Source organism: Macaca fascicularis, chromosome 13, assembly GCF_037993035.2.
Source record: "Macaca fascicularis isolate 582-1 chromosome 13, T2T-MFA8v1.1".
Lineage (NCBI taxonomy): Eukaryota > Metazoa > Chordata > Mammalia > Primates > Cercopithecidae > Macaca > Macaca fascicularis.
The window spans coordinates 121466458-121489447 of NC_088387.1; the positions used below are offsets into that span (position 1 = coordinate 121466458).

The following is a 22990-nucleotide window of genomic DNA, read 5'->3' on the forward strand; positions in this document are numbered from 1 at the left end:
TGATAAAGGCAGAAGCAAGAAGCCAGGAAATTCCCCAAACAGATTTACATTTCACTGCTCACCTCCTCCCATTGTCACCCGCAGATCTTCAGATGGGCCTCCTGCATGCTCTCTGCGGTCACTGCACTCTCTTGGGTTGGTTCTCTATATCAAGTCAGGTGGAATCCTTGCTTGGTTTCAGGGAAATACAGCTCTTTTCTGTAAGTGTTTATTCTCTCAACCTCAAACCACAGGGAATAATTACTGCAATTTCACTTTAATGCCACCTCATACCAAAAGCTTTCTCTGTGTGTATGACTATTGGTTGGGTATCCACCTAGTAGTAGAAACTCTAGGTGATATGTGTATGTTGGGATTCAAGAGAGAATGGCAGAGTTTCACAGAGAAGTGACCCAGCTGATGCTCTCAGCAGCAGGCTTTGATAGTGCAAGCTGCTCACACCCTCACCTGCACTTCATGTGGTCAACAATATTAATAGAGCATTTCTGGTGGAATGTAATTTTGTTTCATATTGTTTTAATTGTCCTTCTCCTAACGGTCAATGGGATTGAACAACTTCATTTATTCATTGGTTATTTGGAGACATCCTTTGGTGAGTTGCCTGTTCATGCTTTTTGCCCTTTTATTGACACTTTTCTTTCTTAATTTATAAATATTATTGTTATTATTACTGTAATGATTCCCTTGATAGTCATGGGTATTGCAAATGTTTTCTTTTCATTGGTGACTTTTTAAACAAACAAACTTAGTGGGGTCTTTGATCAATACAAATTCCTTTTTCTTTATAGCCAAAGCTTTTTAATCCATTTAAGATTTTTCCCTCCTATTCTAATAACATAGGAGAGTATATTTCATTATATTCTGGTAGTGTGATAGTTTTACATCTCACATTTAGATCTACAATCCATCTATATTTTATTTATTTCACTGTGTACTTCCATTTGATCCAGCACCACTCACCCAAAAGCCTTTCCTTTTTCATTGCACAGTGCCAGCTTTGTTTTATTTATTTATTTTATTTTATTTTTCCATAGGTTGTTGGGGTACACATGGTATTTGGTTATGTAAGTAAGTTTTTTAGTGGTGGTTTGTGAGATTTTGGTGCGCCCATAACCTGAGCAGTAGGCACTGCACTCTATTTGTAGTCTTTTATCCCTCATCCCCTTCCCATTCTTTCCCCCCAGGTCTCCAAAGTTCATTGTATCATTCTTATGCCTTTGAGACCTCATAGCTTAGTTCCCACATATCAATGAAAACATATGATGTTTAGTTTTCCATTCCTGAGTTACTTCACTTACAATAATAGTCTTTGATCTCATCCAGGTTGCTGCAGATCCCATTAATTCTTTCCTTTTTATGGCTGAATAGTATTCCATCATATATATATATATACTGCAGTTCCTTTATCCACTCATTGATTGATGGCCATTTGGGTTGGTTCCAAGATTTTCCAATTGCAAATTGTGCTGCTATAAAATGTGTATGCAAGTATATTTTTGATATAATGACTTCTTTTCGTCTGGGCAGACACCCAGTAATGGGATCGCTGGATCAAATGGTAGTTCTACTTTTAGTTATTTAAGGAATCTCCACACTGTTTACCATAGTGGCTGTATTATTTTACATTCCCATCAGCAGTGTAGAGGTGTTTCCTAATCACCACATCCATGCCAATATCTACTGTGTTTTAATTTTTTGATTATGTCCATTCTTGCAGGAGTAAGGTGGTATCGCATTGTAGTTTTAATTTGCATTTCCCTGATCATTAGTGATGTTGAGCATTTTTTCATATGTTTGTTGGCCATTTGTACATCTTCCTTTGAGAATTGTCTATTCATTTCCTCAGTCCACTTTTGTATTTTTCAGAATTTCAGAAATGACTCATTTATGTATTTATTTTTTATTTTACGTTAAGTTCTGGTATACATGTACAGAATGTGCATATTTGTTAGATAGGTATACATGTGCCATGGTGGTTTGCTGCACCTATCAACCTGTCATCTAGGTTTTAAGCCCTGTATACATTAGGTATTTGTCTTAATGCTCTCCCTCCCCTTGCCTCCCACCCAATGACAGACCCTGGTGTGTGATGTTTCCCTCCCTGTGTCCATGTGTTCTCACTGTTCAACTCACACTTATGAGTAAGAACATGCAGTGTTTGGTTTTCTGTTCCTGTGTTAGTTTGCTGATGGTAATGGCTTCCAGATTCGTCTATGTCCCTGCAAAGGACATAAACTCATCCTTTTTTATGGCTGCATAGTATTCCATGGTGTATATGTATCACATTTTCTTTATCCAGTCTATCATTGATGGACATTTGGGTTGGTTCCAAGTCTTTGCTATTGTGGATAGTGCTGCAGTAAACATATGTGTGCATGTGTCTTTATATTAGAATGATTTATAATCCTTTGGGTATATACTCAGTAACGAGATTGCTGGGTCAAGTGGTATTTCTGGTTCTAGATCCTTGAGGAATCGCCACACTGTCTTCCACAATGGTTGAACTAATTCACACTCCCACCAATAGTGTAAAAGCATTCCTATTTCTCCACATTCTTGCCAGCATCTGTTGATTCCTATCTTTTTAATGATTGTAATGATCACCATTCTAACTGATGTAAGGTGGTATCTCATTGTGGTTTTGATTTGGATTTCTCTAATAGCCCCCTTTTTTTTTGAGACGGAGTCTTGCTCTGTCGCCCAGGCTACTGGAGTACAGTGGTGCGATCTCAGCTCACTGCAACTTCCACCTCCCGGGTTCAAGTGATTCTCCTGTCTCAGCCTCCCAAGTAGCTGGGACTACAGGCACACACCACCGCGCCTGGATAATTTTTTTGTATTTTTAGTAGAGACAGGGTTTCACCATGTTGGCCAGGCTGGTCTCAAACTCCTGAACTCAAATGATCCACCTGCCTTGGCCTCCCAAAGTGCTAGGATTACAGGCATGAGCTACTGCACCCAGCCAATAGCCCACTTTTTGATGGAATTGTTTGTTGTTTTCTTACTGATTTCTTTGAGTTCGTTGTAGATTCTGGATATTAGTCCTTTGTCAGATGTATAGATTGTGAAGATTCCACTCTGTGGGCTGTCTGTTGACTCTGCTGACTGTTCCTTTTGCTGTGCAAGAGCTCTTTAGTTAAATCCCAACTATTTATCTTTGTTTTTATTGCATTTACTTTTGGGTTCTTGGTCATTAAATCCTTGCCTAAGCCAGTGTCTAGAAGGGGTTTTCCAATGTTATCTTCTAGAATTTTTATAGTTTCAGGTCTTGTATTTAGTTTCAGGTCATTATATTTCCCTACTTTATGATTTTGTTTTCTTTGACAAAGATCAGTTGGCTGTGAGTATGTGGGTTTATTTCTGGGTTCTTTATTCTGTTTGATTGGTCTGTGTGCCTATTTTTATACCAGTACCATGTTGTTTTGGTGACTATGGCCTTATAGTATAGTTTGAAATCAGGTAGTGTGATGCCTCCAGATTTGTTCTTTTTGCTTAGTCTTGCTTTGGCTACGTGGGCTCTTTTTGGTACCAAATGAATTTTAAAATTGTTTTTTCTAATTCTGTGAAGAATGATGTTGGTATTTTGATGGGGATTGCATTGAATCTGTAGATTGCTTTTGGCAGTATGGTCAAAGACCTCTACAAGGAAAACTACAAAACACTGCTGAAAGAAATCATAAATGACACAAATTGAAATACATCACATTCTCATGGATGGATAGAATAAATATTGTGAAATGGCCAGCTTTGTTTTAGATGAAGTTTCCCTGTGTGCTTTCTTTTCTCCTGACTCTTCATCGATCTGTTTTTAATCCCTTTCACTAGTGCCACACTGTCATATGAACTTACTTTTCCAATAAATCTTGATATTGGGCAATGTATATTCTTATCTTTGCTCTTCCTCAAAATTTTTTGCTATTCTTGTTTCTTTCTGTTTCTACATAAATCTTATATTAGCATGTCTGTCATCAACACACAAATAAAAATAGCCAACTGGAATATAAGGAGAATTTTTACTCTCACAATATTACTTCCTCTAATTTGAGAAAATGGTATGTTCTTTCATTTGTTTAGGTCGTCACCCACTTCTCTCAATAATCTTTTTATAATTTTGGTATAGAGGTGTTACACATATTTAGATTGTTTTCTAGATATTTGATAACTTTTGATACTATGGTAAATAGCATGATTAAAAATTTCTTATATTAAGTGCTAGAAAATAAAATAATTTTTGTATAGTGACATTGTATTCAGCAAGCCTAACTCACCTAAATTATTAAATTTGATAATTTATAGAAAATTACTTTTATAACCATGTGTTATCTGTAAATGAAGATACATGTATTTCTTTACTTAAAACATTTTACCATGTATTTATATGCCTTATTTCACTGACAAGAAACTCCTATAAAATGTTGACTAAAATTGTTAATAATAAATATCTTTTTCTTATTCATGATCTGAAGATAGAAGTTTTTAATATATTAATATTGGATCTAAGATTTGTTTTGGGCTCCAGTGATACCATTTTTCAGAGAAAGAAGGTAATTTTTATAGCAAATTTTTACAAGGTATTTAAAAATAATTAATAAATATTGAATTTTATCAAAAATGTTTTTATCATTTACCTAATTTTTATTTTATTTTCTTAATATATAAAAATATGTTAATATAAACTCAGTTTTTATATTTATCTATTTTATATATCAAGGAACCCATTTTACTTATATTTGTTTGTCATATTTGAATCCACATTTAAGATATAAATTGTCCAGTAATCCATATTGTCAGATTTGTGAATCAAGGTAATACTGGTATCATAAAACCCATTGCAATGAATTCTATATTTTTCATTTTACCATGAAGAATTGATATAGTCTTGGTTTTGCTGAGAATTCTCAGTTTGCTGAGAATGATGGTTTCCAGCTTCATCCATGTCTCTGCAAAGGACATGAACTCATCCTTTTTTATGGTTGCATTGTATTCCATGGTGTATATGTGCCACTTTTTCTTTATCTAGAAATATGATTTGAGCCAGCAATCCCATTACTGAGTATATACTCAAAGGTTTATAAGTCATTCTACTATAAAGACACATGCACACATATGTTTATCGCAGCACTATTCACAATAGCAAAGATTTGGAACCAACCCAAGTGCCCATCAATGATAGTCTTGGTTATTTATTTAGTAAAAGTTTGGAAGAATTTATCAATGAAGCCATCTGACACATGAGTCTACATTGCAGTAAGGTTTTAATAACAGCTTCTGTGTCTTTAAGAGCTAGGTATCTGTTCAAATTTTCTATTTATTCTTGTATAATTTTGATGTGTGATGTCTGCCTAGGAAATTGTTTTATTCAAATGTAAATATATTGACATAAACTCATTCATCGTTTCCTCTTATGGTAGTTTCTATTTTGTTTGCTGGTGACCACTTTATATTCCTCATATTGGCAACTGAGGAATACAATGGAAAGAAGTACATATCTTATACTTTACTTAAGAAGAAGTCTCTAGGGAATCCCCAAGACAATATGAGACAAAAACAAAAGCACAAGAGAAATATGAAGCATCTGGCATATATAGTTAGAAAACAAACACAATCCAGATCCTAGCCAGATTAACATAGAATCTCACAGTAAAGATGTTTTTGCCTCAGTTTCTATTATCTGATAATTATATCTGGCTTTTGACAAAATAAAATACTATGTGATAAGCTAGAAAGTAAGAAAAAATAGTCTAAAGAGACAAACATGAAAATGAACTCAGATATTGCATGGATTTTAGAAGTATTAGAGTATTTAAAGTAACTGAATAATATGTTAAAAGCTGTCATAGCAAAAGAAGGCAATACTCAAAATTAGTTGGACAATGTAATCAAAGAGATAAAAATGCTAAGAAAGAATGAAAAAGAAAGGCTATAAATCAGAACACTCTAATAGGAAATAATGAATGTTGTTGATGGGCTCATCAGTGGAATGGATTCTGCCAAGAGTCAGTGACTTAAAAATATGTCAATAGGAACTTCACAATAAAAATGACTGAAAATTTTACAACAATAGGAATTCGAGAACTGTAGAAAAATTTCAAAAGGTATATGTAACATATGCACAGGGGATGGAAAAAGATAATCCATACTAATACTAATCAGAATAATACTGGACTAGAGAAATTAGCTTAGGACAAAGGTGACTTCAGAACAAGAAAAAATGTTCAGAGATCGGGGCATTACATGATACGTGGTTCACTTCTTCAGTAAAGCATAGCAACAGTAAACGTGGACATACCTAACAACAGAGCATCAAATTATGTGAATCAACACTCAACAGGACTGAAAAGATAGAGAGACGAATCTACTACTACAGCTGGAAAATTCAACACCTCCAGTTCAGTAATCAAGAGATATGGCAGGCAGAAAATCAATAAGGACATAGTTGAACAGAACTTGAACAGAACCATCAGCTTGCTCTAATTGCTGTTTATAAAATACTCCATGCAGCAATAGTAGAATACACATTGTCCCACTCACGGAACATTAACCAAGATGGCGACATGCTGGACTGTAAAGCACACCTTAAAAATATCAGAGAATACACAGCATATAAAGTATGTTCCCAGATCACACTGTAATTGACTGCAAATCAGTAGCAGAACAATAGATGGAAAGAAAAAACCCGAATATTTAGAGATTAAACAGTACACACTTAAATACACATGAGTCAAAGACCTTTCAAGAGAAATTTTAAAATATTTTGAGCTAGATAAAACTGAAAATACAACTTATCAAAATTTGAGGGATATAGTGAAAGCAGTACTTAACAGGGAAATTTATGGCATTAAGTGCACATCATAAAAAAGGAAACATAAAATTAATAATCTAAGCTTCCGCCTTAGGAAGAAGAAAAGAAGAAAGGCCAGAATGATCATCTGGACATGGATTAGGAGTGGAGAAACCAGTGTGCACCTATGTGAACCTCAACATAGATTCCATAAAGAAATATTTATAGAAATATGTATGTACATGTGTAGATTCCTGCTCTGTCACTCACTAGGGCAATGACATCCCAATTTCAAAGATAATATGAAATACCCAGGTCTTTGCTTCAATTGCTAATCTCCAGTAAAAGGAACCAGGGCTTCCCAGAGCAATTGTGGATTCTAGGAGTAGAACAGGAAATAGACAAGGTAAGCTGGGGGCACTTTGGAGTGCTAGAAAATTAATAACTGCTGAAAAAATAAAAATGAACAGCCACATTGCCGGGGCATGTCAGGGCCACAGGAGCCAAAGGAAAGATCTGGCCTGCAACTGAAACTGGAATGATTAAACAATAATGACAACAAAAAGCAGCATTGGTTCATAATCCAATTTATAAAATAAATATGAGTTTATAGTGATATGAACAAATGGGTAAATATGTAAATATTTAACAGACAAATCTCCCTTGCAGAGGAATTCCAAATAAGGTGGCAGTCTCCATGCTCTTAAAGGAGGAGAGTGTAACTCGCACTGCATAAGTGAAGGCCATGCATAGTGAATTTGCTTCAGTGAGTCTGGAAAGTGGGACAAGGGAGTAACTTTCCTGTGGAGAAACCTGGCAGAGGCCACAACCGCCAAGTGAGGTGGGTGCTACAGTGATGAGTCATTGACCAAAGGTGCCTTGACAGAGTGTAATAAAGATAGCACTTTACTTCTATGGTCTTCTTCCCCAAATTCCATAATCCCAATCGGATCATCAGAAAAACCCCAACTGAGAGAAATTCTACAGCATACCTGACCATTACTCTTAAAAACTATCCCAATCATTGAAAACAAGGAAAATCTGAGAAACTGCCAGCGGATAGGGGTCTAGGGAGATGTGACAACTGCATACACAGTGGCATCCTGGATGGGGTCCTGGAACAGAAAAATAACATCAGGTTAGCAACTAAGGCATCCCGAATAGGCTTTGGACATTATTAGTCAATGATTATTATGACGCAAACATATGATCATTATGTCAAGATAGGGAACACATCTCCCATCTTGTCAAATAATTTATTGAGCATATTTATCAATTGTTGTTAAGTCAAGTCTGTCTGATAGCCTTGTTTGATTTCTGATCTCCTGATGTTTGATTTTTATTGATATTAAATGTCCTGATTGTGCGGAGTCAGTGCAGTCTCTGTGTGTGCTTGGTGACATCTGAGTGAATGTCACACGCTTGTGTAAATGATAGCAGAGAGAATGGGGGGTCCATATGATACCATCTTTCCCCAAAGTGGAGCCATTTGACACTGGCTGGTGGCCCAGCTAGAGGCAGATGACGCCTGCTCACCAAGGACCGAGGTCACCCAGCTGTGTCTCAGCCTCTCTTTGAGGGAACCCTTCTTTCTCACTCACCCATGCTTCTAGGGGTCACATTTGGAGCTCCAGCTTCAGCCCCTTGAGATTTAAAGTCAGTTTCTGTTCCTCAGACTCATCCCCTCTTCCCTCCAGGGCCAGCGTTCACTACATCCCTGGCCACATCAGCCCTCAGGGATTTGGTCTTTATGGGGAAAGACAGGAAGAGTATTTTAAGACATTTAAAGTAGAAAATATTTTTGGCCTTGGGGAAAAATGTTAAGGGTCTGAGAAAGAAAAATAGCCTAATTAGATTCCTGGTGACATTGACTTCCCAAAAATGGCAAATGTTGCGTGGAGAAGGAGAGAGATCTTCCCCGTGAGCCAGCAGGACAGTCATGAGGGCAATGCCTTGGAGGCATGTGAGAATTGGGTAAATTCAGTGGCACACACTAGTGATTTGAACAACAGTTTATGGCTCTCTCCCCTCTCTCTTTATTTTTTCTTTACAGTTTTATTCCCTCTGGTTCATATTATCCTTTTTTTCTAAAACTAATGTGATTTTTGAAACAACAGATGTGATAAACCAACATTAAATTACGTTCCCAAATTTAAGAAAAGGTTTAGGAGAAAGTAGTTTCATAATCAATGTTTGATAAGCACAATTATTTTTTAACATGTAAGACTTTACCAACTTAAATCTAGACAGTACATTAAAGTTTAAAAGTCCAGTTTGTAGGGGTGTATCAATAGTTAAATTAATAATTTTAAAATTTCTTCATTTCTGGCATAATATTCTATTTTTATTTTCACTTACAAAACATACTATACGTTTGTATGCAAAATGTAAGGTGCCAATACCTTTGTTGAGTTTTGAAAACATTTATTAATTAAGGAACATCAACATATAAAATTATCTTCTAAATAAACTTTATGTTGATCAATAATTTCTGGATCAAATTAACTTTAAGCAAACGAGAAATATGTACAGCTGTCACAGTATAATAAAATAAAAAATGATCATTTCATGGATTTGAGTCAACTGGACATTTTCTGCATAGTTTATAATGTACAGAAGCTGGAAGATGCATGTCTGATACATTTCCTGGGAATAAATGTATCATCTCTGAAACTCTTATGGCTCCAATAAGGAACTCCTCATGGTTGCTTTGGAAATTCCACTTAAGATGAAGACAGTGTTTTCTTTCCTCCAATGTGATCAGCAGTGCTGGTAATCAATACATAATTACCAGGCTTCTCATGCCTGTTTCTAACAGACTAACACTTTTCTAGGAAATGCTAAGCAACTTGAATCTCACTCCTGGAACACAAGTCCCAGCCATATAGATAACAAACATTTATCCTGTTTATATGGGAAGTCATAGGAACACATGGTTTCCTAACCAGGACATCAAGGTCTTTGGAGGAATCTTGCAGCCTGTTCCTGGCAGCTTTCTCTCCCCTCCTTCCTAGGCCAACCCTAACCCTAACCCTAACCCTAACGAGGACCCAGGTTTTTAAACAGCTAGAGTCTCCGTGTTTCTTCTGATTATGGTAGAAAATAAAGCCAAAAAAAATAAGCCTTTATAAAAACAGCATGGGTGTTTTTGTGATAGATTTCTAAGGGGTAAAAAAGGCAACTACGTTAGAAATGTGAGCCTGGCAAGAGGGAAAAGCTGGCATTAAGGACCTGCCAAAATTCTAAATTCACTTTCTTTTCTATGCCAGAGTGAATTTAAAATAGATATATAAATGTCTGTTTCATTTATATTCTTTAGTGAAAGCCAAATACATAAGCAAAATAAAATTTAAAATACTACTATTGAATAAAGAATTTGAATACCCCTATAAAGTAAGACATAATAGAAGCTTGGACCCTCCCTTAAAGTAAATGGAGGAGGCTGCAGAGAGAAGGCTCTCTCACCAAATTGCAGGAGAAAAGCATAGCCCTCCAGCAGGAAATGGAAGATGGTGATTTCAGGACATTTGTCAGCTAAAGTTTTCACAAAACAGCTTTATGCAGCCTTTTGAATAAATGCTGTGCATGGTTGTGTGAAGGAGATATTATTAGGAGGGACTGAACTCTTAAAATGATGAAATTGAGTTTACTGTAAAGTTGTAGAGGTGAAGGAAATAAAAATAAGCTTCTATAAGTTATATGGGAAACAGAACTTCAAAATCAAGAGAAAGAGAAGTTTTAACTTCCTTATGTCTATTTGTTTAGGCTCTCTAGTGGAGGTCGGTATTAGCACACACTACGTTAAACATCTTGCACAGAAAAACAAAGTCAGCATATTCTGTCAGCCAATGGAAGAGAGTGGAGTAAACCAGTGATTACTTAACACACATGCTTTAAAACAGCAAACTATTGACGCAATGTGGAGTATATTTATGGTCTGTTACATTTTACGAAATGGTTTTATTTGATTTATTTTTAAAATACTTGTCATTTTAGCAATCTTCTGATAAGATGGTACATTTAAAAGCTCAGAACAAAACACACATGGAATGATTACCTTCTCTAGGAGCAATGAAACCCAGCCTTTCTGGTTTATTTCTTTCTTTTCACTAATGAAATCATTACAATTTTGTTAGGTCTAATTAAAAGACCAAGAAGGCATTTGGACGGAAAAAAAGGTATCAAGTTTTGTGTATTTTTGATGTGTTTTCTACAGCCAGGACCAAGTCCTTGAAAACAAACTTCAACAAAGCAGCATAATTTCATAATGAAGAAAAGAAAGAACCCCGTAAATACCTAATTCCAGACTTTCCTTTGTCATAAAGTCAGTGATCTTCATGCATACAATTTCACATACAAATTCCCATTTCTTATTTATAATCCCTTTCTATTTACTGAGGAGGTCATCTCCTGATGTGGTTGAAAATACATTACTCTGTAACTATGATTTTTCTCATGATAAAAGTGAGATGCAGGACAAGTCAGCTATTATTATGGGATATATGCAGATGTGCTGGGATGGAGTCCTCCACAAAAAATCACGGGGGCAGAGCACGCTCTTAAGTCTCGGAGCTTCTTACCTGAGAATGTTGATTCTGAGTCACTACAGTGGCTTCCAGGAGTTGCCAACTTTTAAAAAATTGTGTTCCACTATTCCAAATCTGGTCTCCTTCTTTGTTGAGAAAGATGGAAGGCAGACGGCAAGCATGACGTGGGGGCTTCTGTAGGGGCTCTTGCTGTGGGGTAATCCTTGATAAAAGAAAAACTTCAGCCAAATTAAATTTAAAAGACTTTGAGCAATGAATGAATTGTGAACCAGACTGCCTTCTGAGCCAGAGTAGGTTCAGAGGTTCCAGCACAACCATTCGGTGGAAGAAGATTTATGGACATTGAAGGGAAAGTGACCTACAGAAAATGGAAGGGAGGGACAGAAACAGCTGGATTGGTTATAGCTCAGCATTTGCCTTATCTGTCTTATTTGAACACAGTTCGAACAGTTGACTACATTTGATTGGCCGAAACTCAGTGGCTGGCACAAGTGTAGGCTACAGTCTACGTACACCTCTCCTTGTTATGTTCATGATGTGCAGAAAAACTTTTAGGCTGAACTTAAAATCTCTAAGGAGGCAGCTTTAGGCTAAACTTGATTTAACACCCTCAAGATACCCGATTCTTTTGCAGATTTGAGTCAGGATGGCTTCAGCCTAAGGAAGAGCTTGCTGGGCTCCTCCTAAGTGTGAGAGGTTGGAGGAGCCACCACCTGGGGTGAGTGTGGGAGGTTGGAGGAGCCGCTGCCTGGGGTGCACAGTGTGTAGCTGCCCTGCTGAATCTTCTTGGATACTGTTATGGGATTTGGGGGGGTGTCGTTTTTCTGGCTGGAAATCCACTCTGTGGCTGGTGGGGCCTTTGCCTGAGTTTTGCTCTGGCCTGCTGAGCTCTTTTTGCCCGCTTGGCCTGGCAGGCTGCACTTGGCTCACACTACCAGCCTCGGTAGTTGAGAGGGCAATATTGCCCACCTGTGACTCTGGGTGGCATTTTCCCGCCAGCCAGTGCTGCAGGCCCCAAAGGCTGTGGTGTCAGGAGGGCCATGGCACAGGGGCTGTGTGGGGAGGTTCTGAACCATGGAACGTGGGCAGAAGTGGTGTAGCCAGTGCTAGGCCAGGACCTTTCCACTTTCTGCACCATCTCCCAGCCCTCTTCCTCCTATAGAGACAGCCGTGGAAACCTCGGGAGGCTTGGCAGGCCCAGACTGGATGTGTCCTGAGCCAAAAAAGGCATGACGCCACTGAGACCCTGGTCTGTCTCTATTTCCACAGCCAATATAAATTACCCTCAGCAAGACAACACCAGAGAGAAACGCTTCCACCACGCACAGAAATGGTTCCGGGGGCTAGAGATTGAGACAGTCCCCAGCCACTGTGCAGTTCTTCAGTACTTCAGGGCCCACAGAACAAAGGGGCTAATAGGAGGCCCAGGAGTTACTGCTGCCTCAAGGAAAGAGAGGATTATCTCCCGTGCCCAGAGGCCCCGTGGAAGTGGTCCTAACTTGCCATGTCCAGGATAAAAGCCAGGAGAGGCCCACACAAGCCCCAGGCAGGAGGGACTCCCAATGGAGCAGCCACTGAGGATGGAGAGTCCGAGAGCTGCAGGGCTGATGGGGGCCTAGGGGCAGTGCGGAGCTGCATGTGGGTTCCAGCTGCGGCCACACGACCTGTGCCAGGCACAGAGGCAACAGAGGCTGAGCACGTTCCCCTCCCACGCACCAGAGCACGTGTTCATTGCATCCGCTGTCTCCTGTTTTCCTTCTAACATTACAGGTAAATGGATGCCTCATCTGCTTATTATATTTCTGCTTATTATAACCTACCCAGTCTCAGGTATTCTAGTATATCAGCACAAAACAGATCATGACATCCTGTATCTCAAAATGCAATTGAGGTTTTCCAAATTTCTGAAAATATTTAAATAGTTTTGCTTCATGTGCTCAGTTTTCCATATTTGCTGGTTTTTTATAGGAATATTTCTCCTGAATGTGGGCACTGCCATAAATCATTCTTTATCTAACTCACTGAATTAGTGGATCCCTCCCAAGACCTCTATTTTGATTTGCTGTGTCCTACAAAGTTAGATAATCCCAAGGCCAGCATGTGTGTATTCCTAGCCAGGGATTCACCTATTTATGGAAAGTATGCTGTATTTCTTCCCAAGCCAATTTATATAGTTTTGCTTGTCATTATATCATTTAACTGAATTAAATACTAATATTCATAATTCCTGAGCAAGGACTAAATTGAATACTCTGGAAAGATTTGTAAATATTGGAGTACATTTTGATTAAAGGAAAAGCCAAAATAAATAAATAAATAAATAAATAAATAAATAAATAAGTAACTTAGAAATAGCCTACACTAAGATAATTTTTCAAGTGTCTTTAAAGTTATGTTCACTTTGAATTGGAAATCTCTGAGAAACATTTTAGGTGAAGTTTAAGTAGCAAAGACTATTCCTACCTCTAGTCATCAACCCATATCAAAGAACAGGAACAGCACCTTTATTTAAATATTGGCCAGTGAATAATTATTTGTATGGTATATATTTCTAATGTTCATTATATTGATATATCATTATTATTATTCTTTTCTGTAAGTGACTTATTGAACTCTGTTTCTAAACACTTTTTGGTATTTTGGAGAGAAGGGAGTATTAACAGGAAGGATTTATTTAATCCCTTCATCTGCATAACAAACAAAAATGACACTGGACTATGACTTCTTCTGGCCTCTAACATGGGCATTTCATCAGCTGCCATGATTTTGCCAAGTGACTATTAGGAAATAATGACATCTATATTAGTCTGTTTTCACACTGCCATAAAGAACTACCACTACCAGAGACTAGGTAATTTATAAAGAGGTTTAACTGACCCAAAGTTCCACATGGCTGGGGAGATCTCAGAAAACACAATCATGGCAAAAAGTGAAGGGAAGCAAGGCATGTCTTACATGATGGCAGGAGTGGCAGGGGAAGTGCCACACTCTTAAACCATTGGATCTCGTGAGAATTCTCTCACTATTATGAGAACAGCATGGGGGAAATCTACCCCCATGATCCAATTACTTCCCACCAGGTCCATCTCCTGACACATGAAGATTACAATTCGACATGAAATTTGGGTGGGGACACAGAGCCAAATTATATCATTCCAACCCTGCACCCTCCCAAATCGCATGTCCTTCTCACATTGCAAAATCAACCATGCCTTCCCAACAGTCCCCTAAAGTCTTAACTAATTCCAGCATGAACTCAAAATTCCAAGTCCAAAGTTTCATCTGAGACCAGGCAATTCCCTTCTGACTATGAACCTATAAAATCAAAAACAAGTTAGTTACTTTCAAGATACAATGGGGGTACACGCATTGAGTAAATGCTTCCATTCCAAATGGGATAAATTGGCCAGAATGAAGGGGCTACAGGCCCCCATGCAAGTCCATAATCCAGCAGGGCAGTCATTAAATCTTAAAGCTCCAAAATAGTCTCCTTTGATTCCATGTCTCACATTGAGGGCATGCTGATGCAAGAGGTTGGCTTCCAAGGCCTTGAGTAGCTCCACCTCATGGCTTTGCAGGGTTCAGCCCCCACAGCTTCTCTCATGGGCTGGTATTGAGTGCCTCCAGTGTTTACAGGTACACAGTGCAAGCTGTCAGTGGATCTACCATTCTGGGGTCTGGAGGATGGTGGCCCTCTTTTCACAGCTCCACTAGGCAGGGACTCTTTGTGGGGGCTCCAAACCGACATTTCCCTTCTGCACTGACCTAGCAGAGCGTCTCCATGAGGGCCCCACCCCTGCAGAAAACCTTCTGCCTGGACATCCAGGTGTTTCCATTCATCCTCTCAAATCTAGGAGTAGGTTCCTAAGCCTCAGTTTTTGCTTTCTGCAAACCAGCAGGTCCTACACCATGTGGAAGATGCCAAGGCTTGGGCTTGCACCCTCTGAAGCCATGTCGCAAGTTGTACCTTGGCTCCTTTTAGTCATGGCTACAGCTGGAGTGGCCGGGATGCAGGGCACCCTGTCCTGAGGCTGCAGAGAGCATCTGTGCCCTGGGCTTGGCCCACAAAAACACTTTTTCCTGCCAGGTCTCTGGGCTTGTGATGGGAGGGACCGCTGTAAAGGTCTCCAACAGGTCCTGGAGACATTTTCCCCAATGTTTTGACTGTTAACTTTTGGTTTCTCATTACATATGCAAATTTCTGAACGTGGCAGCTTGAAATTCACCCCAGAAAATGGGTTTTTCTTTTCCTACCACATAGTGTCAGGCTGCAAATTTTTCAAATGCTCTGCTTCCCTTTTAAACATAAGCTCCAATTTTAGATGATCTCTTTGTGATGCATATGACTATATGCATTAGAAACATCCAAGTCACATCTTGAACACTTTGCTGCTTAGAAATCTCTTCTGCCAGATACCCTAAATCATCTCCCTCAAATTCAAAGTTCCACAAATCTCTAGGGCAGCGGCAAAATGTCACCAGTCTCTTTGCTAAAGCATAGCAAGAGTGACCTTTATTCCAGTTCTGTGTAAGTTCCTTATCTCCATCTGAGATCACCTCAGCCTGGACTTCATTGTCCATATCACTATGAGCATTTTGGTCAAAACCATTCAACAAGTCTCTAGGAAGTTCCAAACTTTCCCACATCTACCTGCCTTTTCCTGAGCCCTCCAAACTGTTGCAACCTCTCCCTGTAACCCAGTTCCAAAGCTGCTTCAACATTTTCGGGTATCTGTATAACAGTACCCCACTTCTGGTACCAATTTTCTGTATTAGTTTGTTTTCACCCTTTTATATAAAAAACTACCTGAGACTGGGTAATTTATAAAGAAAATAGGTTTAATTGATTCATAGTTCTACATGGCTAGGGAGACCTCAGGAAACTTACAATCATGGTGGAAGGTGAAGGGGAAGCATGGTATGTCTTACTTACATGGCAGCAAGAGAGAGAGAAAGGTGGGAAGTGTCACACTTTTAAACCATCAGAACTCATGAGAGCTCACGAGACCAGCATGGAGGAAAGCCTCCCCCATGATCCCATCACCTCCTACCAGGTTTCTTCCCTGACATGTGGGGATTACAATTTGACATGAGATTTGGGTGAGAACACAAAGTCAAACCATATCACCACCCAAAAAATAAAGGAAGCAATACTGTGTTTTCCATCATCATTACATCAACATGTGCAGAAAATATTTGTAAATAAACAGTGTTGGTCTCATGCACTAAAAAGAAGAGATAAAAAGAGGACCCCCTGAGAACAGCAGGACAAACACCTTTATCCTTAGAGGAGGCAACATTCCAGTCCTAATGGTTGGTCCTTATTAAGCATGTGCCATGTGTCTGGCACAGAGCTGGGCATTTAAGACATTTCATCCCAAATCCTTAAAACCACCCATTAAAAAGTATTATTGTCCTCATTCTCACACAGGCAAGCTGAGGCTTTGATAATCAAAACTAGTATTCTAAGGTCATTCCAAGTGAGAGAACTCATATTCACATAAAATCTTCCCTGATCTAAGGTCCATTTTCTTCTTGATATTCCACACGCTTATAAAATTTGAGAGAAGAAAATGGAAAGAGAACCAAGTTCTGTCTGTGCTCAGTGGTACCCTTGGTGGTGTTGTGGGCCAACTTGTGTCCCCAAATTTATATGTCAGGGTCCAAACCCTGCATCTCGGAAGGCTACAGTGATTGGAGATGAGGCCTTTATAAGGAACGTGAGTTAAATGAGTATATAAGGGTTGGCCTTGATCCTACGTGACTGGTGTCCTTACAAGATCAGAACACAGACACACACAGGGGGCTGACCCTGTGAGGACATGGGGAGGAGACATGTCTGCAAGCCGAGGAGAAAGGCCTCTGAAAGAACCAACCTGTCAATGTCTTAATATTAGACTGCTGGCCTCCAGAACTGTAAAGAAGTCAGTTTCTGCTGTTTAAGCTGCCCAGGCTGTAGTGTCTCCTGATAGTGGCCCAGGAAGTCACACAGTAGTGTAGAATGTCAGTCGGAGAACCACAGCAATTCCTACGGAAGGACCACTTCACATGAAGATTAGCATAAACTTCCCTGAATTCCAACATCATTACAAGACACATCAGCCTAAACTCATCAACATATGTCAAGATGTGAATTTGAACCGAAGAGAAATGTACACTGGGCAGGTTAAATCCTGTCAGCTTCATTCTCTGTGTGTGTGCAAATTTCTGAACACTAATTTTTATGTCAGAGAAACTGCCCTAACAATCAATGAACTCCAAAGGCTGATCTGCATATTAAAGGCTCAGGAATAATCCCCTGCTGATTTTGGCTTCTCATCTCAAACAGGCATTTCATACTTCTACCATCCATCCTGGGGACTTCTGTCTCTCTGTGATGCCAAGAGAACAGCAGGTACCCCTAAGTGAACACAGGGTAAACCATAGCCAGCAGGGTAGCCTGGGCCTATTAATTCAGTAAGAATGAGCTATAATTGCTTTAAGTGGAACTGGAAATGTCACTGCCATTTAACAACTGCATTTAAAATTATGCTTGAGTGAGCTATAGTGCATTACAAACAAGTAGGATGGTAAACCCCAGTAATCATTGTCCAGAGCCTGGGACACCCACAAGTCTTCCCTACCTGCCCTGAATTGTCAGAGAAAATAAAAGTGGCTGCCTTGAAGGTAGCCAGAGGCCTCAAGGTCATAGGAGAGCAGAGATTTGCCCCTGCTGGCTCTCTGAGAGGGTTGCCATAGAAACAGGAGGAAAGATGAGTCCAGCCTGTATAGGCTGGGCACAGCCAGATGGCCAGGCATAGAACAGACACAGGCAGGAAGTTGCAAACCTTGCCTTCATGTCCCTAGTGTGAGCCATTTTCAGTGATCAGAAAAGTTGCTTTGGAGTCCTTGATGTTTCTAACCCATTGTATTAGTCCATTCCCATGCTGCTATAAAGAACTGCTCAAGACGTGGTTATTTATAAAGAAAAGAGCTTTAATTGACTCACAGTTCCTCAGGAACGGGGAGGCCACAGGAAACTTACAATCATGGCAGAAGGGGAAGCAAACACGTCCTTCTTTACATGGCGGCAGCAAGGAGAAGTGCCCAGGAAAAGTGGGAAAAGCCCCCTATAAAGCCATCAGATCTCATGAGAACTCACTATCAGGAGAACAGCATGAGGATAACTGGCCCCATGATTAAATTACCACCTATGGTGTCCCTCCCATGACACATGGGGATTATGGGAGCTACAATTCGAGATTTGGGTAGGGACACAGACAAACCGTTTCACTGATTAAGGAGGGTTAGAATAAAAATGCTATGAACAAACATCCTGGAATTTCTGGAGGCATTAATTCAGAGGTTGAAAGGCCATATTTGGGCAAAACCCTCAGATATTGCCTCCTCAGTGTGTTACTTTTGGAGAGAAATGATTATTTCCTAATAATTTCCTAATATACAAAAGAATTTTCTAATTAGAGGAAAAGGGAGGGATAGCTTTTTTTGGGTAGGGAGGGGCACGTCAGGGAAGAATGCATCTGAGTGGTGGTGAAAATCATACCAGCTTTGGAATTGGCCAAGTCAGACACCAAACCACGCTTCCAGCGCTCATGAGCTATTATGTCCTTTCAGGCAAAGGATGCTACTTCTGAGCCTCAGTTTCCTCATGTGAGTAGAATAACCTCTCCCATAGGGCAGCATAGAAGCATTTAGGGAATGTGTCCATCTCTGGGTATCTGTTTCCCATGGTGGCCAAGTCAGCCCGTCTAATGTCACTCTCCTGCAGGGGAAATCTATAGACAAAGAACAAATATAAAATTAACTCCCTAAAGGCAGTGAATGGGGATGAAAAGCATGGATTATGGAAGGGGAGTGTGATGTGTGGAAGAAACAAAGGGAAAGAGGGTTTTTATGGTTTTTAGCTTAGGGGTGAGTCTGACGCCATGCAATGCAGAGTTGCCAAAACACTAACAGAAAACCCTTGGTCTTTCCCTCCTGAAGAAACTGGGAACATGCCTGCTAAAAATTGAGAAGGAAGGGGAGAATCAGAGACAGAGAACCCCAAATTCTGTGTATAACTTCTGCCCAGAACTCAGTTGACATCTGAACCTTGAATGTGTGACGCAAACTCCACGAAACACAAGGATAAAAGAACCAAACTGAGAATTCAGCTGCGGTTCAACAGGCATAGTTTGCAGTTCGTCAAACCAACTTAATGGCCCCATCTCACACACACACACACACACACACACACACACACACACACACACACACACACACAAATGGAAAAAATAACGGAGCCTAGACTCTCCACGACATGACATTTACAATGCCCAACAAGTCATGCTAAATGATCCACAATTGCAGAACCAGGGAAGTGCGGCCCACTCTAGCGAACAGACACACTCAGAATCAGAACAATCCCCTTACTGTGCTCAGAGGTGGAGCTTCCTGCCGTATCCCTGCTCAGTGACGGGAATTAGGGCCTGCACCCACCGCCAGGATGAATCCAGCCTTGCCGCGATTTTACAGCTGCCGCGAAGGACGGTTCTGCAATCGTGGTAAGTCTAATGTTCAGTCTTCATCTAATAAAGGAAAAAAAAGAATGAGAGAAAAAAAATGAAGAAATCATGCTAAAATTTAACAATATAAATTCACACAATCAAGAAATTTATCAAACACAAGCAACATGAATACAAAGAAAACTAATTCTAGGCACATCGTAGTAAAACTGCTGAAACCAAGATAAAGACAATATTCTGAAAACAGAAAAATGACACAATATCCGTGGGAAAATGAGGATTAGAAACATCACTGCTTTTCTACAACAAACTATGGCAGACAGAAGGCTGTGGAATATCTCTCACGTGCTGAAAGAAAAGAAAGAAAAACAGTATTCAATGACAATTCACAGCACAACTATCTTTTTAAATGAAGACAAAACAAGATCATTTTTCATATGAAGCCGATTCATCCCCCACAGAACTGAACTGCATGGGATGCTAACTTCAGTCTGAGAGGAAATGATACCACCTAAGAATGTTCAGAAAGGAATGAGAGCTTTGGAAATGATAAATTAAGCATTACTGTCAAATGCTTTATTGTAAACCTCATTGTATAAACTGATAGAGCAACCAGATTACACCTTAAGGTCAAACTGGTGCAGCCCAGAGGCACAGAGGGAGGAACCAGGAACCCCCACAGAAGCCACCGGGGGTCCTGGACCCAGAGGCACAAAGGGAGGAACCAGGAACCAGGAACCCGCATAGAAGCCCCCTGGGGTCCTGGACCCAACCCGTGAGGTCGGTGTCCTGCAGGCTGTTGCTGAGCTTGGCAAGTTCAATGGGGATAAATGGAGAACACAGTGGTGGAGATCAGGGCACTTCTATGGCCTGATTCGCATCCAAGACTCCGAAACTGAAGGCGCCCAGAGTCCGGCTCTCAGGGATCTCAGGGATCTATATTATTGACCATGATGTCTTCAGGAATGAAACCTCTGGGCTCACATAATTATTTGGGTGTGCTACAGTGTTTAAACCTTTCCTGAGATGCACCCTGCCATCCCCCAGGGTCCAACCCTCCGGGGCTTCCTGGCACTGTCTGAGCTGTCACCAGCCCAGGGGTCTGGCACCCCCCTGGCATGGGGTTATAGAGGCCAGGTCCAGGGGATCCTGCCCATGTCGGCCTGGCTGTGGCTCCTCCCAATACCAGAGCAGACATTCCCGGTCACTTGCAGTGTCCCCTGGTCCTGGACCACTAACCCCCAAGCACTTGCTATTGCAGTAGAAGGACCAAATTAGTGACCCTGGAGCTAGGACCCCGACTACCATCACCAAAACACAGACCATGCAACACTTGACTTCCACAACGTGGAAAACACAAGCCGTGGTGAACTCGTGGCGGTGCCCACCTGGCCCCGATTCCAGGGGGACATCTGCACAGATACAGGTCCTCATGGCCCTGGGCACCTGGGACGGGGGCCCTGATTCTGCAGCCTCACTGTGGAGGACAATAGCGACCCTGGCCTGCAGGGTCTCTGCATGGTGTTGGGTGCAGTCCCAGGTAGAGCCCGCGAAGCCTCCGGTGCTCCGGGCTCCTCTTCCTGGGGAAGCAGGTCCTGACTCACTGTGGGTAGTGACTGAGGGCTCAAGGGCCCAGGTGATGGCCTGGACACTTCCTGACCAACTATCAACGCTAGGGACGGGGCCTGTGTTGTGTGCCCACCTGGGCGCTGGCCTTCCTCCCAACTGCACCAGTGGACGCATGCGGGTCACGCAGCTGGTTCGCAGGACAGGCGCAGGTGCCACACCTGGTGTGCAGGTGGGTAGAGGCCACACAGACCCTGGGCAGCTGACGGCGCATGTCAGCTTGACCCTGAAGGTCGCGGAATGAGCATCACAATGTGAAGCAGAACGTCGAGGGCACCACCTGCTTCTGCACTGAATGCAGGAAGGGTCCCCAGGCAGAGATCCTGTGACCCTGACCCTGAAGGGCTGCTCAGGAGCCGGCATGAAGATGGAAGAGTTGCTGACGGGAGGTGGTGGAGATACAGACACTGGGGTCTCAAGGGAGCTGCTGTGAGGGTGCCTGTGGGATATCTGTGCCCCTCAGAGTTCCCTGAGGAGGGGGCTCTTCCTAGACAGACACCCCTCCCAAGGCTGCCTCTGGGTCACAGGACACAGACCTGGTCTTGGTGCCTCTCCTTTCCTCCACAACTCCGCATTGCTCCCACAGCAATGGGCAGCTCTCCCCTGTGGTCTCTCCATCTAAACAATCAGCTGCCTGCTGGGCCCTGAGCAACACAGAGAGCAAGAGAGCTATCAAGTACTGGCTTTAATTTGTAGAATACATTACAGCTCACAAATGTATTTTACCCATTAATAAAGCTCTTGAAAACCAATTGTATGTGGATTAAATATAAGTGAATCAACTTGTGAAGCTATTTTAGAAATAAACAAAATTGGGCCAGGCGTGGTGGCTCACACCTGTAATCCCAGCACTTTGGGAGGCCAAGACAGGCAGATCACCTGAGGTCAGGAGTTCGAGACCAGCCTGGCCAACATGGTGAAACCCCGTGTCGACTAAAAATACAAAATTAGCCCGGTGTGGTGGCACATGCCTGTGATCCCAGCTACTTGAGAGGCTGAGGCAGGGAGAATCGCCTGAATCCGGGAGGCAGAGGTTGCAGTGAGCCGAGACCCTGCTATTGCACTCCAGCCTAGGCAACAAGAGCAAAGCGCAAAAAAAAGAAAAAAGGAAAAAAAAAAGGAAAGGAAAGGGAAAGGAAAGCGAAGGAAGGGGAAGGGGAAGGGAAAAGGCAAGGCAAGGCAACGAAATAAATAAAATTGAGTCTTCTTTATTCCGATCACAGATTCATTCAGTCCTTTCTGAAAGCACAAAATTCCAGGTAAATGGAATAGAGTCCACGTCAGCATTCACATACCAACACAGACAGTAGGCCATGTTCTAGTGGCCACATTAAAATAGTAAAGAGAAAAAGATTAATTTTATTGATATACTTTATTTGGTCCAGTATGTCCAAAATATTAATTTCAACATGTAAGCAAAATAACACAATTGTTGATAATATATTTTACATTTTGGTACAAAGTCTTTGAAAGATGGTGTATGTTTGAAATTAAAGCACATCTCAGATTGGCGACATTTCACAAGCTTCACG

General features: G+C 41.0%; 2 long non-coding RNA genes across 6 annotated transcripts in view; one reads left to right on the forward strand and one right to left on the reverse strand.

Moving 5' to 3' along the window:
- LOC102131017 (uncharacterized) overlaps positions 1 to 22990 on the reverse strand; it is a 29489-nt gene that overhangs the window by 4471 nt on the left and 2028 nt on the right. Inside the window, exons 2-5 of one of the 5 annotated variants that reach the window (XR_012421820.1) lie at positions 19741 to 19895; positions 11362 to 11530; positions 8383 to 8527; positions 7774 to 7896 (exon numbers count right to left, since the gene is read on the reverse strand). This is a non-coding gene — a long non-coding RNA (uncharacterized lncRNA). Of the gene's footprint in view, positions 1 to 7352; positions 7897 to 8382; positions 8528 to 11361; positions 11531 to 18282; positions 19104 to 19740; positions 19896 to 22990 lie in introns of those variants that run through there. The other 4 variants (XR_012421821.1, XR_012421819.1, XR_012421818.1 and 1 more) reach the window with 4 other exon arrangements.
- On the forward strand, positions 11961 to 13559 carry LOC141408286 (uncharacterized). Its single transcript, XR_012421822.1, has 2 exons — positions 11961 to 12046; positions 12598 to 13559. It is a non-coding gene; the product is annotated as an uncharacterized lncRNA (long non-coding RNA).